Here is a 20,476-nt window from a genome sequence, read left to right on the forward strand (position 1 = left end):
AGTTCTGAAGGCAAAAGGGGGTCCAACCCGTTACTAGCATGGGGTACCTAATAAAGTGGCCGGTGAGTGTATATCATTCAAGTGTATTTTGTCAGGTAATTATGACATTTAACCAATATTTGAGATATATGAAATAGTATTTGACTTAAATGGTTATCAGAAATAATAATTTATTTAAAAAAAGACTAAAATGTTGACTAAGACACCTGAGTGCTCTTTTGACTAAAACTGGACTAAAATGACGAGGCTTTAGTTGACTAAAACTGGACTAACAAAAAAACATGTTAATCACTTAATATGACTAAAACTAACAAGGACATTTGGAGCAATACTAAGACTAAATGGGTGAAAAACAGGTGACCAAATTAACACTAGTGCTAACTCACGTTACGATCCTCTGAGACATGCAGGAACAACAGTGGTTTCTATACCCTGATGACTGACTGACAGGCTGAGGTTGTAAGGCAAGGCAACTTTATTTCTATAGCACCTTTCAACAATTATGTTCGACAATAATAAAAGCAGATATGATGGGTTAAGGCAATTCAGTTACATTCCTTTGCACTTAAGTTAGTTCTCTGTTACGGTAATTCAATGTTGAAACCCCGGCAGTCACCAAGTTTATTATTAAAGGTTTGTGTCATTATGCAGTTTAAACTAAAAAGTCTTTGTTTACATTCCATTGCATTTAAATTGGTTCAATATTAGCCCGTACACAATCTAATTTTTTTATTCATTTATTTATTATTTATAATATGTTCATGTTGTGGTTTTCATTAGTTTCTCTGTTTTAGTTCATTTTGGCCAAGTCTGGATTGATGCCAATCCTGAGTATCTGACTGGTGCACCTATCCACAAGCACAACCAGTGTTATTACTCTGAGTGAGCAGTGTTACTAGAATTTTTTTAATTTTGATAACCGTTTTGGTTCACAATTAAGGTGGGAATAGAAGTTTTGTGTTTAATGTATTTGTGTTGATGTATTGAAATGGATTTTAAAACATATGGTATTGAAAAAAGTATTGTTAGGAACCTATATGTAAATGTAAATGTGCTGTATTTATATAGCGCTTTTCCAGTCTTAACGACTGCTCAAAGCGCTTTTACATCTACAGGAAACATTCACCATCACACACATTCATACACTGTGGCCGGGGCTGCCGTACAAGGTGCCACCTGCTCATCAGATAAACACTCACACACGTTCACACTCCGATGCGCAGCACCGGGGGCAACTCGGGGTTCAGTGTCTTGCCCAGGGACACTTCAACAATGACTGCAGGGGCGGGGATCAAACCGTCAACCTTCCGATTGGCAGGCAACCGCTCTACCACTGAGCCACAGCCGCCCCCATATCAAAACTGAGGTATTGAAATTCGCACCGGATCGAAAGATTTTGAACGATGCCCAGCCCTAATTTCCAATTTTTAAAAAGAAATTGTGACACTCCTTTATATTTATGGCCTCTGGCTCATTTCACTACTATCCAGTCCAGTGCAGTCCATAGCACACCAGGCTGCTAAATTAGCCCACTAACTCACTTTTTAGTGCCTTTTAATGCTTATAGGGACGATGAAGAGGTGCAGCTTGCCATACTGCTCTCTTAACATTCAGCAAAAATGTATAAGTACAGTCTTATACTTTGACTGATAATGCAGATCAACAACTTTTACGAAGCATAATATTTCTAGTGGATTAAAGCTGCTATAGTTTAGATCTTGCATTGCCAGATCTTCCTCCACAGCGCTGCGGAGGAGGGTCTGGCTAGTCTACACAGCATCCCAGGATGGGAGAAAAACATGCTCTGCTTTATTGGCATTCACAATTGTCTTGAAAAACTGATTGGACAGATAGTCTAGCTAGCTGTCTGGATTTACCCTGCAGAGATCTGAGGAACAGTTAACCATAGTCCTCAGAAATCCACCGGAGTTTAAAATCCCAACACAAAGAAATCGGAAGGTGACGAACATCCGGCCTAAAAAGAGGGACATCCGGCAGAATTCTCTGCAGCACCTGAACAATCCTGGAAGTGGAAAGTCGTTGTTATAGACTAGAGCTAGGACACTGTGTGAGAGAATTGATATACTGAGAAGTGCAGAGGGTCTAATGCATGCTTGCAAATGACATAGTGTACAGGTGATTGACTGCTGATGTGGAGATGTAGATGGATGTTTTATGGGGACGGGCTGTACGAGAAACGTCATCTTGATTGCGTTTCCAGCAGAGAGAGAGAGAGATAGAGGGAAATTATATCATAGAATAGAGGTGGAGGCTTTGTTTAAATTGGGCTGTGTGGATTTGCTGTAGCTGCCGGAGTTAATTTTCTGCATAGCTGAGCACTGAAAGCATGAAAAACAGCTGTGTATAGCGGGGAGATAGCTGCCTGTAAGAAAGAGTAGCACTGCAGGATGCTGGAAGGGTTGTTGACAAGATCTGGATGCCTGGAGGAGGTTACTGCAGTGCTGCTTTGTCAGAGGCCTTTGACTTATAAGGACATGGGGTGTGCAGAGGTACATGTCAAACAGGGTGGCAGAGGGAATTTGACAGATTTTTTTTGACAGATTCACATGTTTCACAACTGTGAATTCATCAGAAGCACTTTGCTCCAGCTCCCTCCTGATGACAGAACATTAAAATATATAAAAGACAAAATAAATAGATGGCAGGGTATTGCCATAATGCCGCGCCATCTTTTGTACTCAAGTTCTTTGTCAAATGTATTTCAGCCAGACAGGGTTGTTATGTAAATGCATAATATCTTCAGAGTTAATGTTTGGCGTCTAAGCTCTGGCATTGTCACTGCTCAAAAGAATACACCGTGCTCAGCACAGCAGAGATTGAGGTTTGGCAATAAGGTCCATCCCAGAGTAAGGTTGTCTTAAAGCCTACAGGTGGATACTGGGGTGCTTAAGAAATGTCAGCAGCAAGTTTTCTGGTGAGCAGTGCATTACATAGCTCAGTAGTGAGCTTAGCACTGTAGGCTGAAATACAGTACATGCCCTATTGCGTGGATGTATAATGTATTGAGTAGAATCTCTCATGTGTGACTGAGTAGCAGCACACTTGAGATAAACGCCTGTGCTAAGGCCTGTGCTTGATTTTTAGAATGGGGTGATCTTCAAAAGGATTAACGGAATGCTAGGGGTGTAAATGTGTAATCTTTTGAACTCTGCATGTTTCTGATATATTAAATCCTCAGCCAGTATTTAAAACCTTTTAAGAACAGATTACATTTCTTTTGCTCTGTGAGGACGGTTTGGTTTGTAACTTTAGTGTATGTATATGGCCTGTTTGGCTGAAATTTACCACAATTGACGAGTCCAAGCCTGAGGACATTTTTAGGCCAAAAATTACCTTTAGTCTGATATCTGCGCTGATAACCAGTGTTGGGCAAGTTTACTTTAAAAAAATAAGTAGTTAGTTACTAGTTACTTCTTCCAAAAAGTATCTTAATTAGTTACTTAGTTACAAATTATAAAAGTAGTTACTTCAGAAAGTAACTATTGCGTTAAGTAAATTTTGTGACCCCATCTAAACCCCTCTTTACCGAACTTAAAATACATATGCATGTTCAATTATTATCTGATAGATCTGAATATTATTATGAAATGGACACTTAATACATGCATTATTAAGAGAAACAGTTTACACAAATCTAAACTCAATGTTGCTGTGGGACAAAGTGAGACTAGCCTCCAGTCAGATGCCATGTACGTAGATATTACGTCTATTGGATCGATAAAAATAACACAATAGATGTTTTGGAACTTTTATATATACCCCCCACGACGGAGAATGAATGCGTGTGCCTGAGCATTGATTGACACGCAGTTGGACATTACCCCTGGCCCTGATTGGAGGATCTAAACAGGGAGAGTGTTATTACTATTACATGCATCATGTAGTCCTACACAAACATGGGGTCAGTTTCAATAAATATGACAGAAAGTTAATGACAGAAAGTTAGTTACAGTAAGTTTTACCTACTACACCTTTAAAGCACCCTGCCATTCTCGCTCTAACTTACGCTAGTCTCGTGAGGGCTTGTGGTTAACTGCCATACCGCAGTGAAATGTTTCTTTGTTACCACGTTAAGAATAACACTATACCGTCACAGCCCTAATGCGAACGCATGTTAAATGGCATCACTGTTATAAAAACAATCCAATCACAGTGGTTTTATGGTTTGTCTTCTATCATCTACCTTCTGAATGCAGTTACTAGCACTCAGAGAACAACTTAACAGAGCAGGGTAAGGAAAACAAAGTAACAATGTATGATACAAATTGATGATCTCAAATAAAACAGATAAGAAAGGCTTTGTTCAGAGTTTTTATAGCATGGAACGTAACAGATTCACAACAACCCTGATGTGCCGATCACTGGCATTAGAAACAAACAAACCGGAGCAGCCTTCAGATGTAGCGATACAATCGTTGGCCAAATTCACTCCCAAGTGCTAATTTCCAAACCTGTCACAGTCATTTGTTTGCCTTTCACAATATACTATTCATCACTTACTTAATGTGTCAATACCTGTTGCCTCCACACCAGTGGTGCATCAAAACAGTTGCTAATAAAAGGCACTAAAGTGGTGTGTTTTTATTTTGAATTGTCAACCAAGGTGGCAGCAAATAAGATAAAGGCGTTTGAGTTTGATGGGCAAGGAAAACCCTGCTGTAAATGCAGAGCTGTGTAGAAAGTTGTTGGTGGGTTTTCTCTTGGTTTTCTCTTTTTTTTTATTAATTTTTTTTATTCAGTTATTGTGAGTCTGACTTTTAATAGTAGCTTCTGGACTATGTTTTGGTAGTGACAGAAATTCTGCTTGAAAGTATTTTGGGCTAAAACACTTGGAAAAATGGCAAAGGATCACCCATAGGCCATACCGTTGATGCTTAAAGGAAAACATAATATAGGCTAACTGAGCCATTGTTAATATTATTAGTAACATATTGTATGGTGTGCTTTTCTGTGAAATATATGCGGTGTACATACAGTGAGAAAAATAAGTATTTGAACACCCTGCTATTTTGCAAGTTCTCCCACTTAGAAATCGTGGAGGGGTCTGAAATTGTCAATGTAGGTGCATGTCCACTGTGACAGACATAATCTAGCATGATTTTTTTAACTATTTATTTGTATGAAACCGCTGCAAATAAGTATTTGAACACCTGAGAAAATCAATGTTAATATTTGATACAGTAGCCTATGTTTGCAATTAAAGAGGTCAAACGTTTCCTGTAGTTTTTCATCAGGTTTGCACACACTGCAGAAGGGATTTTGGCCCACTCCTCCACACAGATCTTCTGTAGATCAGTCAGGTTTCTGGGCTGTCGCTATGAAACACAGAGTTTGAGCTCCCTCCAAAGATTCTCTATTGGGTTTAGGTCTGGAGACTGGCTAGGCCACGCCAGAACCTTGATATGCTTCTTACAGAGCCACTCCTTGGTTCTCCTGGCTGTGTGCTTTGGGTCATTGTCATGTTGGAAGACCCAGCCTCGACCCATCTTCAATGCTCTAACTGAGGGACTAGTTAGGGACTATGTCTCCTTAATACAGTGCAGTCGCCCTGTTCCATGTGCAGAAAAACACCCCCAAAGCATGATGCTACCACCCCCATGCTTCACAGTAGGGATGGTTTTCTTGGGATGGTACTCATCATTCTTCTTCCTCCGTACACGGTTAGTGGAATTATGACCTAAAAGTTCTATTTTGGTCTCATCTGACCACATGACTTTCTCCCATGACTCCTCTGGATCATCCAAATGGCCATTGACAAAGTTAAGACAGGCCTTGACGTGTGCTGGTTTAAACAGGGGAACCTTCCGTGCCATGCATGATTTCAAACCATGACGTCTTAGTCTATTACCAACAGTAACCTTGGAAACGGTGGTCCCGTCTCTTTTTAGGTCATTGACCAGCTCCTCCCGTGTAGTTCTGAGCTGATTTCTCACCTTTCTTAGGATCATTGAGACCCCACGAGGTGAGATCTTGCATGGAGACCCAGTCCGAGGGAGCATTTTTCACCAAGCTGCTTGGCAATTTCCCCGTAGCCCTTTCCAGCCTTGTGGAGGTGTACAATTTTGTCTCTAGTGTCTTTGAACAGCTCTTTGGTCTTGACCATGTTAGTAGATCTAACTAGTAGATTCTTACTGATTGTATGGGTTGGACAGGTGTCTTTATGCAGCTAACTACCTCAAACAGGTGCATCTAATTTAGGATAATAAATGGAGTGGAGGTGAACATTTTGAAGGCAGACTAACAGGTCTTTGAGGGTCAGAATTTTAGCTGATAGACTGGTGTTCAAATTCTTATTTGCAGCTGTATCATACAAATAAATAGTTACAAAATCATACATTATGATTTGTGGATTTTTTTTTTTAGATTATGTCTCTCACAGTGGACATGCACCCAATTTCAGACCCCTCCATGATTTCTACGTGGGAGAACATGCAAAATAGCAGGGTGTTCAAATACTTATTTTCCTCACTGTATATAGCAGTTCAGAACTTTCCAATGGATGAGCTAAAAGAAATCAAACAAAAACAGTGTGTAGTCAGGCAGTATCGTAAAGAGATTCTTGTCCCTGTCAGGGCATTAAGATGGTTATTTCTGTCAAAGTTTGACTTAAGCTGATAAAACTTGGCCCAGAATTGACACAGGAAAAGAGACCGAGATGATAATGAAACATTTCCGAAATGCGAGCCTATATTACTGTCAGGGAGCATCACTCGGTCAGTGTTGCATTATTGGCTGAAAGATCGAAGACTTTCAGCAGGCGTTTTCATACCAGCCTTGTTCAGTTTGGTTAAATTGAGCTCTGAAACCTTGTTTATCCCCTTGGTGCGGCACATTTGGGCAAGTGTGAACACAGCAATTGCACTCTGATGCGGACTAAAAAGGTGTTCATCCTCCTCAAGGTGGTCTCGGTTCAAAGGGCAGAGAAGCAGATTACTTAATAAACTAATTACAAAATCTCATTAAAAAAATAAATTTAAAAGCAGGATATTGGTGGTAGAGTCAAGAAGCAGTCAATCCATTGGCTCTGAGTTTTGATATGCTTGCATGCCTTCGGTAAGAGCACCTCCCAGTTATCCTGGTTCCATACCTACAGTATGAATCACCCGCCTCATCCACAACACTGGTTTTGGAAACAATGAATCAACTAATCAGTTGGAGCTAAGTATGTGGGAATAAGAATGTGGATGACTTCTTCTTTCTAGCCAGCTTTATAGTTCGATTCATGAAGAATAGCCACCGGAAAATAGCAATCAAGACGGTCCCTAACAGCAAAATGTGTCCTGTGATTAACTCGAGCTCAGAAGACCTTTTCATTACTTGACCAAATGACTGATTTGATCAGTATGACAGTTACATAAGAATCAATCAAGCGTGTTCTGATGTTTCACCTCAATGCTTAAGGTTTGGTTATGTTTAGGCAACTAAAACTACTTTTACATTACATTTTATTATTATTATTATTATTATTATTATTATTGAGAAATCTCTCTTCTTTGTTTGTTTTTTTCTTCTTCAATTCATTGTTTAGTCAATATTAGGAATGGGCGATGTGGCCTAAAATCCATATTGCGATATACATTGCAGCCTCTATAAGGATATATATCACAACATATAAATTATAATCGAAACATGTCAGAACAGGTTACATAAACTGCTAATTATGACACCAAATAGACCCAATACACCCTGCCTACAAGGTTTGGCAGAGATTTAACATCTTGCTTCTTCCTTCATTATTCGCACCACCACAAGGGCTCGCGTTTTTAATTTTAAACATTTGATCAAGTTACCCATTCTCACGACAGTCTCACATTGATTAAAAAAGAACCTTGGTTTAACTTTCTCTTTAGAAAGTGAAACGCAAGAGGGAGCCTTCACTTGCCCTTTTCTAACAGACTTTCCTGCTTTAATTTCCCCAGCCATTATTAAGATCTAACGTGACCGACATTTCTCTGTGTAATTTCAATTTATTTCAGCCTAATGCAGCAGCTTGATGATATCAGGTGTGGAAAGCCTCCGTAAAGAAGCTAAGGAATGCGCTTGTTTGAGCAGCATTATTCATGACCACCTGTCCAGTCAGCTAAATTTAAAAACAAGTGTCCTCCACAGACCTGGGTGGCATTGTCTCCTTCTTGGTCCTTAGTATTGGTTATTTATTCAAGCTGAGCTATCACTACTGCCTGGACCCACAAGAAGTTTCACTATGTTCATAAAGTCATGTTAAATAAAAGTGCTAAATGGCTTTAATCTTGCCAAGCATGCTGGAAACAGATAACCCATTAAGATGGTGGTCTTGTTATCAGCTTTTTGTACTGTTGATGCATTTTTTTAAATTTGTCCAGCTCTTTATGTATCAGACAGGTTTGTTGTCGTGTTTCCCTGATGAAGTAGACTTTGATGGCATTTCTGGCTGCGGATGACACAGGATCACACTTGTTTTTTTGTGTTTTTACCTGAATCTAGTGTAATGTTTAGCTTCTCTTTATGCTGAGTTTTGGAGCAGCTGAAAGCCTCACCATGATTCCTCTGGAACTACTTCAGGGCTCCCTTTGAATGTTTTTACTGTGGCCGACAGAGGGGAAGACCAGAAGGGAAAATAAACCGGCTGATGTTGGATCTGTGGGTTTAGCAGATGCTCTGGGTTTCCTGTCCGTCACCAGTATTGATTAATTTACGACATGGCTGATTAGGATTCCAATATACAGTTAACATCAGTTGTGCTGGGGCAATGCCTGCCACAAAAGAACGATTCTATTTCATTCTAGATCAAATCCAATATCCTACCTGAAACAAATGTATAATCTATTTATTACTGACTGATGATGTTGGTACATGAAAGACAGCTTTGCTGCTGCACGGTTATTCTCCCTTTAACGGCAAGCGTTTGGTAAATGATGCAGTGTTAATAATGCAGAGGCTTACAGTTTACTGCTGTGAGTCATCCATAAGCCTCATCATTTACTCTGAAACTAAAGACATGTAACACTTCAGGGGGTAAAGATATAAATCTGTCTCCTCTTCCTCCCTTCTACTCATTTTATCCAGTCCCATCTTTTTTGTCTTCTCGCTTCTCTCTGCTGTATAAACCTAAATCAAACACACAGTAAAACAAATCAGTAAATTAAATACTGTGATAGCTAAAGAGGTTCCCATGCCCTTCATGTTGTAGTAAGCCTTCTTGTTCTGTGATAGTAATAGTCTCTTTATATGTTCTATGTAGTACAGATGCATGTTCATCATTTTGGTCATCGTTTGGTTCTAACATTCTGTAGCTTCCTAGTAACATCTGAGCCACACCAACCGTACCCATATACAGTACAATATGGTCTATATACAAACATGGATTCCAGTGAAGTAGTGACGTTGTGTAAAACTTAAATAAAAAACACAATTAAAAAATGATTTGCAAATCCTTTTTAACCTATATTAAATTGAATACACTAGAAAGAAAAGATATTTAATGTTAAAACTTTGTTTTTTTTTTCAAATATTTACTTATTTTGAATTTGATGCCTGCAACACTTTCTAAAAAAGCTGGGACAGGGGCATATCCTGTCCTGCACATATATGTGTTACATCACCTTTCCTTTTAACAACACTCTAAGCGTTTGGGAACTGAGGACACTGATTGTTGAAGCTTTGTAGGTAGGAGTAAGCGATGCATTCATTGTTGATGTACGACTTGAGTTGCTCAACAGTACGGGGTATTCGTTGAATTTTGTTCTTCATAAAGTGCCCCACATTTTCAATAGAAGACAGGTCTGGACTACAGACAGGCCAGTCTAGTACCCCCACTCTTTCACCATGAAGCCACACTTCATTAACACGTGCAGAATGTGGAATGTCTTGCTGAAATTAGCAGGGACAGTTGCTCAGATGGCAACATAAACCTGTATGTACCTATCAGCATTAATGGTGCCTTCACAGATGTGCAAGTTACCCATGCCGTTAGCACTAAGACCCCCCATACAATCCCAGATGTTGGCTTTTGAACTTTACGCTGATAACAATCTGGATGGTCCTTTTCCTCTTTGGCCCAGAGGACATGACGTCCATGATTTCCAAAAACAATTTGAAATGTGGACTCGCCAGACCACAGCTCACTTTTCCACTCTGCGTCAGTCCATCTCAGATGAGCTCGGGCCCTGAGAAGCCGACGGTGTTTCTGGGTGTTGTTGATAACGGGCTTTCTCTTTGCATGGTAGAGTTTTAACTCACACTTGTAGATGTAGTGATGAACTGTGTTAACTGACAGTGGTTTTCTGAAGTGTTCCTGAGCCCATGTGGTAATATCCTTTACATAATGATGTTTTTAATGCAGGGCTGCATGAGGGATCAAAGGTCACAGGAATTCCATGTTGGTTTTCAGCCTTGCTGCTCAATTGCAGAGATTTCTCCAGATTCTCTGAATCTTTTGATGATCTTATGGACTGTTGATGATACAATCCATGCATTCCTACTTTGAGAAATGTTCTTTAACTGTTGGACTATTTTCTCATGCAGCTGTTAACAATGTGGTGAACCTCGCCCCATCCTCGCATGTGAACAACTGAGCCTTTTGGGAATGCTCCTTTATACCCAATCATGACCAATTAACCTGTTCACCTGTGGAATGTTCCAAACAGGTGTTAATTGAGCATTCCTCAACTTTCCCAGTCTTTTGTTGCCCCTGTCCAAGCTTTTAAAACAATGTTGCAGGCATCAAATTCAAAATGGGTGAATATTTTCAAAAAAACAAGTTTCAGTTTTTAAATATATATTGTCTTTGTAGTGTATTCAATTGAATATAGGTTGGAAAGGATTTGCAAATTATTGTAACTTTTTATTTACGTCTTACACAACGTCCCAACTTGATTCTAGTACAGTATAATAACTTTGGTGGTCAACATGGCCCAAGTTGGAAAAGCAAGCAGGAAGCTAAGCAATGTACTATTGTGGACGCCATGATAGGTCAGATCTGAAAGTCTTGTTATTGTGTAATTTTGATTCTAACTAATCGATCAAGGCAGCGGTTAAGCTCTATGTTTGGCCAGGTTAAATTAAGGTTTTTGTAAAAGGAGTCTGGTGGCATCGAAAAGAATATATCTTCAGTTTAAGTGTACACTAGTCTTGCTTGCCAGGCCTATCTCCATAGCACTGCGCAGGTGCACTACAGTCTGCCCCTCTCTACTCTTTCTCCAAATCTATAAACCAGTGGTCACTGGACAATTAGCATGCTGTCATTATCTGAAGTAGTGTATATGTTACAGATAACAGAACTCCCTGAGCCATCAGCATGACTGTGGACTCTCTGTCTTGTTTAGAAGAAGATCAGGCAGATTGTATGACTAAATGCATCCAAACACTATTATTTCCTTTAAAAAAGAAAAAGACCGATAACTGTTGTTTTAGATAAATAAGGTGCTCTTGTGATGGTAACAGACTTTTACACCAAAAGTTCAAACCAAGTCATGTCAGGTTTATCTACCTGTAAAACTCAGATAAATGACTTGCTTCAGTAAAAAATGTCCCTTTAGAAATTCAAAAATAACAGAATGCCGTAATCAGAATTGAGTATTTAACCAATCTGTATAATAAAAGATCAGTGATCATTGCTATATATTATATATTCAACGTTCATTATTGCACATTTGATGCAATCTGTGAAAGTGCCATTATCTAACATGTCAAGTGCTCTTTTAAAAGTTGAAAAAGTGTGGGTTAATTTAATTTTGTGAAAAAACAAAAAAAAACTCTTAGCCAAACCTCCTTTAAATGATGCACATAATAACACTACATATACTCTGTAGACTGGTTATTTCATTGTTCACTGGCTTGCATTATTGTGTTGTAGTACATTTTTATTGTGTTATTTGTTTTCAATGTCACATGGCAGCAATGCTGTGCACATCAAAGGAGACCTGGGACAAAGGCTGCTTATAATATGCTTCTGTTCACAGACCCTGTATGTCTGTCTGTCTGTCTGTATGTCTGTCTGTCTGCCTGCCTGCCTGCCTTCCTGTCTGTCTGTCTGTCTGGATAAAAGAACATTGTCAACAGACTGAGTTTGTGTTTGTCTCTCTCTCTCTCTCTCTCTCTCTCTCTCTCTCTCTCTCTCTCTCTCTCTCTCTCTCTCTCTCTCTCTCTCTCTCTCTCTCTCTCTCTCTCTCTCTCTCTCTCTCTCTCTGCTGGCATAAAAGAACATTGTCAACAGACCGTGTGTGTCTGTGTCCCTTCTCCCCAGTGATGTCAGAACCCAGGGACATCATGTGGGCTCAGCTTGCTGTTTGACTGGCATGCTGATGAGAAGCCTGCGGCCACAAATTTCCTTTCTGCTTTGTGGGATAAAGGCAACTGTTTAAACTGTCGAAAACATTTGAAATTTAATTTCTTGGGCGCCTGGATAGCTCAGTTGGTAGAGCGAGTGCCCATGTATAGAGGATTATTCCTTGACTCAGCAGGCTGGGGTTCGACTCCCACCTGCGGCCTTTTGCTGCATTTTATTTCCCCCCTCTTTTGCCTTTCAGATTTGCTTAAAGTCCAACTGAAATTGGAAGGGATCCATTTTGCAGTCACAAATTATGTAAATAGATCTTTAAATGTATTGTTAGTATTCTCCGTTTAGGTAAAAAACAAAGTCAGAATAGCCTCTATGCTCCAAGCCTCTGAGGGGATGGACATGTGTGTGTTGACAGCTGAGCCTGCAGTTTGCAGCTCTCTCTCTCTCTCTCTCTCTCTCTCTCTCTCTCTCTCTCTCTCTCTCCGGGGGTTCCGACTCAAAAAGAACCCACTAGCCTAAATCATCCTCTTCTTTTGCTTGGCAGACTAGACACAGCAACTAGCCCCAGTCGTGCACCCAGCATGCGTATTGCCTTATTGACTTAACACTAATGAGATATGTGGTACCTATCGACAGTCATGGGACATTGATTGATATCATGAAGGTAGTTCCGCTGGCAACTTTGGATTTATATTCTGTAATAGAAAAGTATTAATGAAATTGAATTTCAGTGGGAAGATATCAGTCCCGCATGTCAACAAAATTCAGTAAAAGGTAAAGGCTTACCCACATATGGTGTGCAGGCATCAGTGTTGTAGTACTTAAGACCGTTCTCAAGATCGCATTTACGCTTGGTCTCGTCTCTGTCTCAGATAAAGCTGATTTAGGATTTTATTTTAAGACCTGTAAAGACCATAACTGCAGAGATATCACTAAATTGCCTTTGCATTGTCTGATTTTGTGTGTTAACGTCATTACTGTGATTGGATGTAAAACGTCCTGCTTTAAATAATACCAATAACATGACTCATTTCTAATTTGAAATTTGATACTGTTAACCCTCTTTCCCGCCCCCTTAACACGCACTCCCAAGAAAGTGAATCTCGGAGACAGAAGTAGTAGTTCTGGCTGTTTGGCACTGGTCCTGTCTTGGTCTTGACTTGGTGTCCACTCCTGAAAGTCTTAGGACCCTATTTTGCACCTGGTGCAGCGCAGCGCAAAACCCAACACAAGTGTCTGTGTCCCGTCCTGCTCCCACGTTGTTTAAATAAAAAGTGCCCATGGGCGTGCTGGTGTAACAGGGAAGTGTGTTCAGGTGGATTCTTGGCGTATTACTAGCTTGAGGAAGCAGGAATTGATCGCGCCATTTACCAACAAAAACCTGGTCTAAAGTCAATGGCGCAGCATTTTATTGTTAATTTAACAGTGAGTAAAATTTGTAATTGTGGCTATGCTCGTCCACAGCGTGCACACACTATGCTTGTCACACACACACAGGGAAGCACAGCAACCTACACACATGCAAAAGATTACAAATAAAAAAATGATGGTGCAAATCCGCCATCATAGAAATGTGCCAAGGTCCAAACGCGCCTGACTTTTAAAGGGAATGGAAGATGACACTCTGATTGGTTTATTGCATGTTACGCCCAGAACACACCTATGATTTATGAAGACACTGCGTACAACCCTCTTGAAGCATGCTCCTGGCACAGGGACCCTCTTTTCCACCGTCAAATTAGCTAAAATGGATTTGAACAGGCCCTAAACACAGCTGCACCATGTGCTTCACGCGCCGTGAAGCACATGCACAATCTACACGCCGTAGATTGTTAAAATAGGGCCCTGAGTCTCGCCTCGGTCTCGATACACTCTAGTCTTGATGAGGACTTGGTTTCGGTGGTCTTGAGTACAAAACTGGCAGGCATGTATAGCGATACATAATGAGACTATCTACAGACATTAGTCTTCAGGCATGAAAAGTTCTAATCCAGGTACCACAGAAGAAACTTTACTGCCTCCACCGTCTTTTGATCTTCCCACACAATAACAAACTCGCCTGAAAACAAAGAACACACATATGCAGACACTGAAAAACACACCCAGGCATGAACTCACTCACACACACTTTGCAGACATCCTTAGTTTAGTGGTGGGTAATGAGACCATCTTATACACTATTCAGACATGCACTATCTCCCGCCTAGGTGCTGTACTTCCTGTTTTCCATTAGTTGTCTCTCGCCTGCAGAAGTGCCTCTTATAGAAATTAGGGCAGATTAAAAAAGCCTTCAGGAGGAGAATCAGTACATTTGTTGCCAGTGAGGTGGCCTGCTGATTAGAAAGGCCACCCACGGACAGAGAAGTCACTTGTTTTGACCAGTAATGTGTGTTTATCTTCAGCTGTGAACGTATGGGTTCTATCTGCTGAAACCTACATTCCTTCAGTTTCTGTGTGTTGCTCTGCAAACGGTAGTTCATGCATCAAACCAGTCTATTCCTAGATTCACAGTTAACCAAGTAAAACCGTTTACATCATTATAAAACAATATATGTTAACTGTTTTTTTTTGTCTTGTATTAAAGTACAGGTAATGGCTATCATTCTGATTGGCTGATAACAGCCGTGTGTTTTATACCTCAATCCTGTCTACATTAGGGATTTACACGTATGCAAGTCGGACTCATAAGTTATGGCCCTTCAAATTTCCCTTTCACAGTTCACATTGTGCTGGCAGTTCATATTAAAAAGGCCACAAAAGAATTAACAAGAAATAGTTATAAAAGGTGTTTAAAAAACCACATTTAACATACCAGGAAATCTGTTCAGACAATCTGTTCAGGCATATAAAATAATAATGTGTGCTTCTAAATGCCATGGTTCACAAGTTATGAAATGCAAAATGCTTCATAAATAGCCACATTGACACCAAAACCGGTGACCAGCGTTTTCATGGCCCATGGCCTATTCCTCCCCCACATTTCTAAGTGCAAACAGACAAACAAGAAAACATAAGGGACCAAGAAGATAATGCTATAAAAACATGTTAGAATGTCAAATGGGTTATATCAGATTTAAGACAATCTGATGTAATATAACTTATTCTTCAACCTGAAACCTTAAAATGAGAAAACAAGGCATGCAGTCTGGCTCCACTACTGTATGTTTAAAAGATTTAGTTTGGCCTAATTTAAATTTTCAGGCATCCTCACTTTTACTGTTGTAACTCAATTTTTGCAGGCATATCCTTAAGCAAGACCCGTAGCCAGAGCAGGGATAATTACTTAAACCTTCCCATTTAATATTTTACACTGTTTTCCGATGGCTCCAGGAGGAGTTGTCTTCAGAACGCGGAATCAGCATCCGAACATCAGCAATAAAGTGCAAGTAATAAATTGGCATTTGCTGATCTTTGGATCTCTCCTTTCTCCTTTTCTCACTCTCTCTCTGTCTAAGTAAATATCCGTGAAAGATGTCAGGCATCTGTGTGCGGGAGGAGGTATCATAAATAACAGTAGCTGAGAGATATGGCATTCAACACAGGAGTCGGGAGTGAGGAGAGGAGCTATACAGTAGGAGGTTAGTTTGATTAACGGGCTGGTGGAAAGCAACATGTGGGGGGTAGATTGATCCATGGCCCCTCTAACCATCCTTCTCTTTTTTAACAATTTCAAGAACATCCGTGTCCATGTTGATCACTGTGCTGTTAGGACTTCCTAGAAATCTGTGTATCCTCTTATTACGCTTTGGTGTAGCCGTTCATGGAGTTGTTTTCCAGCCATGAGGAGTTATGGTTCCTTTTGTTTGGACTTTGTTTTCTCCAACGGATTCTGTGTGTGCTGCTGTGCTTCATGTTAGACCCACTGAATTTCTATCAATAAATTAAAAAAAACAAAAAACCTTTGCAACTCCTCCAGTGATCCCGAGTACCTCAAGCCTCGTACAATAGCTCAAAACAGCACTGGTTCCCAAAACAAGCCCAAACTCAAAACAAGGAAATAAAAAAGAAATCCCTAGCCAACAAAGAAACAAGAGAAACAAAGAGAACCCAGCCTCCCTTCAGTCTGATGTGCAGTAGGAGATGTGGGTGGGAAAAAGCAATTACAAAAGTTTAATAGAACATTTTAACACTAAGTGCAATACAAGATCAATAATCAGCCGTATATTTTACTTTCAAGGTTCAAGGAAAAGCTCCCATCCACAGGCACAATGTTGTTGTTTTTACCACCTTCATGTCTTTTTTTTCCCTCTACACCCCTGAATGTCTACTGTCCAACATAAATACAAACATCAGCACATTATAGAGAACATTATAATAACCTGTGGCATACAAAAATGATTAGAAAACCATTATCAGTTTAATTTCCTTTAATCTTCAATAGGGAGAGATAACGGTATTTGCTGTGGTTAGCAACAGATGAAGGATTTAGAGATTAACTTCCATGTAAAACATCATCGTTACTGTAGGACAGGATACCCCGAGTGTAGACACTGATGGTGGGGTGAAGTAAAGCCACCACATCCTATTTCTTTTGTCCCATCTAAATCAAGCATTACTGTGTGTTTACATCCAAGGCTCTTTCCACTATTTGCAGGCTAGAACTCTAAAAATGCAAATGTGTGTTAGTGTCGGTTAAATGTGTTGACAGGTCTGTTTTGAAGTTCTTCATATTAAATATAGCTTTGTTGCTTCCTCTCTAGCACCGTCACAGTGATAACAGCTATAGCATTTTTAAATTTTTTGAGAAAGATCGCATATTCTTTTACTCTGTTCACCTCAACATGACAAATGTCGATAGTGAAGCAATGCTGGGGCCTTATAGGCGTTGTGATACAAATCTTATGGAGTTACTTTTGAGGTGTGATGGAGGGATGGACTTAACATCAGAAAATAATGAAAAGAAAGGGACAAAAAAACTGCAAGTTAGTTATAGAGTTTATACTACCATTTTAATCTTCTCCTGCACATATGCTTTCTGTCACATTGCCACATAAGGGGCGTGTGCGTGTGCGTGTGTGTGTGTGTGTGTGTGTGTGTGTGTGTGTGTGTGTGTGTGGTCTCAGGCAATTATTGAAAGTAAAGAGTGACACAGAGTGTGAGATGGATTGCGGAATGGGAGGATTAGCGGAGATGGCTTGGGCAGAGTATTGTGGATGTGTTTCTTTGGCTAATCCGTTATTGATGACTTGGTTCCATTAAGTCTCAGGGTTGGCAGTGTTGTCATTTACTCATTAATCCTTCTCAGTGTTTACTTCATTTGGAGCCTAAACTGCTTCTCTATGTCCAAAGTCTGTGCATGTGTGTTTTCACACATGCTGCAAAACGCTGAGTATGTAAGTAATGCAGTGTAAATATAGTTAGACAGGGACAGTGCACAATTAACCATTCACCTTGTAATTAATACAAGTCAGTATAGAGAAAGTAGTTTCTGTTTCTGTACTAGCTCATTAGATTTGGAATGAAACTTATGGTATTCGTTTACCTGGGTGTTATATTAGTGTCAAAATGACATTTGGTCATTCACACAACAACATTGCTCGGGGAAAAAAACACACGCTTTTGGAGTTTTTAGAAACACTTCAGAAATTAAAAAGTTTAACTGAAAGTACTGTAGTCCCTGGAGAGGTTTGCGGCTGTAATAGCACATTGCACAGCATGAGGGATCCACCTGCTGGTCCAGTTGACTTACCTGCCTTCATGTACACATGCCAGTTTGTTTATATCAGTGTGAGGCTTTTGTTAATTTTTAGTTTCGTGTGCTACAGTAGTAGCAGCAAACAATAAGACTGCCGTAGTTGCTGCAGATTTGTCTGCTGCACATGATCTGAATCTCCCGTACCACAACATCCTAAATGTGCTCTATTGATCGAGATCTGGTGACTGTGGAGGCCATTTGAGTACAGTGAACTCATTCCCCAAGAAACTAGTTTGAGATGATTTGAGCTGTGGACATGTTATCATGCTGGAAGTACTCATTAGATGATGGGTAAACTGTGGTCATAAAGGGATGGACGTGGTCAGCATCAAGACTCAGGTAGGCTTTGGCATTTAAACGATTCTCTGTTGGTGCTAAGAGGCCCAAAGTGTGCCAAGAAAATATCGCCCACACCATTACACTATAACAAGTGGTTGTTTGAGATACTGTTTCAATCAGCTTGAACCAGTCCAGCCATTGTCCTCTGGCCTCTGCCATCAACAAGAAACATTTGCCCAGAGAACTGCCACTCACTGGATATTTTCTCTTTTGGACTGTTATCTGTAAATCATAGAAAAGTTTGTGCGTGAAAATTCAAGCAGATCCAGCCCGTCTGGCACCAACAATCATGTCACGTTACTAGTCAGGTAAATCCCCCATATTTCCCATTCTAATATTGGTTTGAATTATCTTGACCACGTCTACATGCCTAAATACATTGAGTTGATACTAAGCTATTTTAGGGGACATAAAATGACTGGAATAGTTGATATAAAATGAAATCATCATGTTACATAATCATCTTTAATTGTTAATCAGGATTTAATTGTTCACACCAATTATCATTGGATTTTATTATTGCAGATGGTATTTTCTCTGTTTATGTTCTGCCATGCATGTATTGCAGCCACCTTTTACCTGCTTATTTCTTGGGGGGAGTTAACGTAATTGTAATTTGGTTTCTTTGATTTGATTGTTGACCTGTTGTATAGTCATGAAATTGTGAGTGTAAAAGGTGTATCACTACCACTGCTTACCCAAAATTTGTAACACACACAGCTATAATGCTGTGTAAAATAATTATAAACCCCATAGCCACTATTTCATTCCAGATCCAATATGCTAGAGCCCAAACAATAAAAATATATTGTTGTTGTAGTGTTTTCTGACTGCACTGTGCACACTATAAAACTGTCACATTGTGGGTATACATTTGTCAGAGTGACACCTGCAAACTGAACCGATTTGAAAACGAGAGCATGTGTATCCTGCGTTTCTTCTTTGCTCTTGCTCAGTGTCGAGGGAAACACTTCGACAGTCTCACAGGTCCGCTCGCTGCCGGTTACACGCTTAGCCTTTCCCCCAAAGCCGCATCACATTCAGCTGATGTAGATGGATCGGACTTTGAAAACTGTGCAAACGCTGCACAGCATCAATGGCTATGATCCATTCACACTGCTGAAGGATCTCCTTGCCTCCCAGCGGCACTCAGATTTCCAACAAGCCTTTAAACAAACTCATTTTAGTTTTATTTACAGCTCGCTTGTTCTCTAGAGCCCACCATGCTTGTTGTCACTGCTCACTGTTGTAATTGGTCAAAAAACAACAACAATTCTGTCTTTCCCGGTAGTCTGTGGAATTATTTCCATTGTGAAGTTAATTATGTCATCACTACAGAGATGGCAAAAGTACTCACTTTCCATACTTAAGTAGAAGTACAGATACTTTTGTTAAAAAATACTCTGGTAAAAGTGGAAGTACTGATTAAACTTCTTTACTCAAGTAAAAGTAACAAAGTACAGGCTTGGAAATTTACTTAAAGTATAAAAGTAAAAGTAGCCGTGCGAAAGCTACCTGAAGCACACAAATGTTACTAGAGAGACGCTGAGGAACTTCAGTGGACATGGAGGACACGGTCTTTATGTGGCAATGGCTACATTTTAAATGGATGTCTGCCAATAGGCCTAAATATATGATTATTATGACAGAGACTGGGACTCCAGGTTAATAAGATTCTGACTTATTAGCAAGATATGAATTCAGTTGTGATTCTGTGAGAATTCACAGATCCAGTTTTTATTTTTAATCTTTCCCCCTAACATAAAAATGAAACTACCTTTATGTGTGTGCTCAAATACGGCTTCTGGAAATAAAATAAAGGATTACAAAATTAATGACTAAACAGACATTAATGAAGAAGTTCCCCAGCACATTGGCCAGGAGTCCTTCTTGATGTCTACTGTCCCAAACATCTCTCTCAGATAAGGCTGAGGATGATGGGAATGTCTTGCTGTTTTCTTCATTTCCAATCATGTCGCCCTCCATACTACTATGTGCTAACGTTAACACCATCCATACTACTATGTGCTAACGTTAGCGCCATCAAGCCGTAATGATTTGCTGTGAATTAATGCAGAATGCTAAATCTGTTGAGTTGTCTTAGTAGTGCGTCAACTGCAACGTAGAGTAGATGTATTCCCACCCATTTAGATTGAATATGG

At 39.9% G+C, this 20,476-nt stretch overlaps 1 protein-coding gene and 2 long non-coding RNA genes across 5 annotated transcripts in view; 2 read left to right on the top strand and 1 right to left on the bottom strand.

Annotated features, from left to right (window-relative positions):
- Nucleotides 1–20,476, top strand: part of whrna (whirlin a) — a 185,876-nt gene that overhangs the window by 54,859 nt on the left and 110,541 nt on the right. The gene's annotated exons all lie outside the window — the stretch shown is intronic.
- The window catches only part of LOC117959636, a 17,840-nt gene continuing 1,680 nt past the window's right edge, over nucleotides 4,317–20,476 (top strand). The window contains exons 1-2 of the long non-coding RNA XR_004659983.1: nucleotides 4,317–4,329; nucleotides 4,700–4,705. This is a non-coding gene — a long non-coding RNA (uncharacterized LOC117959636). The remainder of the gene's footprint in view (nucleotides 4,330–4,699; nucleotides 4,706–20,476) is intronic.
- Nucleotides 18,151–20,476, bottom strand: part of LOC117959635 — a 19,152-nt gene continuing 16,826 nt past the window's right edge. Inside the window, exon 3 of the long non-coding RNA XR_004659982.1 lies at nucleotides 18,151–18,349. This is a non-coding gene — a long non-coding RNA (uncharacterized LOC117959635). The remainder of the gene's footprint in view (nucleotides 18,350–20,476) is intronic.

This window comes from Etheostoma cragini, chromosome 16 (genome assembly GCF_013103735.1).
Source record: "Etheostoma cragini isolate CJK2018 chromosome 16, CSU_Ecrag_1.0, whole genome shotgun sequence".
NCBI lineage: Eukaryota > Metazoa > Chordata > Actinopteri > Perciformes > Percidae > Etheostoma > Etheostoma cragini.